The following is a 1,649-nucleotide window of genomic DNA, read 5'->3' as shown; positions in this document are numbered from 1 at the left end:
GAGCAGAGGAGGAGAGGGGGCGGGGTTAAAACGCCGCCGAGCTTGCCGGGACTTCAAGTACCGTGCACGGTGCCGTGAAGGCTGGTGGGAAGGCTCCGGACTCAGTTTCCCAACAGTCAACGGGGCGCCTGGGCAGGGGTGCGCGCGACGCACGCCGGGAGGCGTAGTCCGCGCGTCGCTTCCGTCACGCGGGGACAGCAAGGAGGTGAGAGGTGAAGTGGGCGGGGTTGCGGTAGCCCGCGATGTAGCCCCACAATGCCCTGCGCGCGCGGAAAGAGCTGAGGTGCAGGAAGTGACCTAAAGAGCATTTTAGACCGACAGATGCAAGGGAATTGTAGTTCAGTGTGTGCAGTAGAAAAAAAAAAATTGGATTGACTGCAAATTGCCCCGCCCACATTCTGGGGAGCCCAGAATCTCGATCCCCCCTAGTCCCCTCTAAATTTAGAACCCAGAAGGCCGGCCCTACAGCCTCCTTATTTAGGGTAGTAAAGTCCAAATTCCTATTCCTTTCACTCGGCAGAGGATTTCGGGTTCCCATTTCCCTCCTCCCTGCGACTCAGGAGTCCGAGCCTTCCTCCTTCCTGAGATTCAGGAGTTGGGCCCTCAGACGATTCCTGGTCTCAAGCTCGTACCTTACACGAACACGGGTTCTGGTTCCCCACCTCAATTCCCTCGGGATCAAGAATTCCGGATCCCCAGCCCCTCCAACTCCTGGACCCAAGTCTGGCTGGGCCCTCAGCTTCCTCCTTTACGGGACATGGATAGTCCTCATAATAAGGACCCCCAGATCCCTCCTCCCCGGGATACAGGAATGCAGACCTCGAGCCCCATTCTCTCCTAGGGACCCAGGAGTCTGGGCCGTCAGCTTCCTCCAAAGACCCAGACTTCCTGGCTATAGGCCCTTCATGACCCAGGCGTCCCGGCCTGGGCGAGCTGGCTCATGGATTAGGAATGCAGTGATCTCACGGCCCCTCCCTGTCCCGTTACTGGGCTGTCCTCCTCCAGGGCCCCAACTCCCCTCCCAGTCTGTCTTCCGCTTGGTTGGGACAGCGGGAACCGGAAGCCTGGGTCCCTTAGCGGGCGGAGACTACGACATCCAGCCCGGACGCCCGGGTCGGGAGTCTGGCCAGGATCCCAGGACGGGGGTGGAGCTTCCCCCCAGGACCTGCTCCTTCCCTGGAGCGCGCCTATATACGGCCGCGCGGGAGCCGGCCAGCCCCGCCTACTAGAACAAGGCCCTGGGGAGGTGCCCTGAGAAGCGGCCTCACGGAGCTCCTTATTTGCATAGCCCCGCCCAGAACGATCTTTCCTACCCGTGTGCCCAAAGAATGAGATTGTATTAGCATAGCCCCGCCCCCAGACGGCCCTCCAGCCCAGAGCGCGTGGCGCCGCTCCCTGGGAGCACAGGTCTCTGTCTCTCATTAGCATATCCCCGCCCTTCTAGGAATTCCCCTCCACGGGGAACGTCGTTCCTCAATCCCTATTAGCATAGCTCCGCCTTTTACCTAGCCTTACCTCCCCCTTCAGTGTACCCAGACTGTCATTTTCGCTGGAACTCATGATTATGCAGTAGGCTTATTAGCATGCCCCGCCCCTTAGGCCCCGCCCGGTTCCCCCCAGGCTGTAGCGGCGGCGGCGGCAGCGGAGGC

This window comes from Myotis brandtii, unplaced genomic scaffold (genome assembly GCF_000412655.1).
Source record: "Myotis brandtii unplaced genomic scaffold, ASM41265v1 scaffold601, whole genome shotgun sequence".
Taxonomy (NCBI): domain Eukaryota; kingdom Metazoa; phylum Chordata; class Mammalia; order Chiroptera; family Vespertilionidae; genus Myotis; species Myotis brandtii.
The sequence above is the reverse complement of the archived record's forward strand: the minus strand, read 5'-3'. Positions refer to the sequence as shown.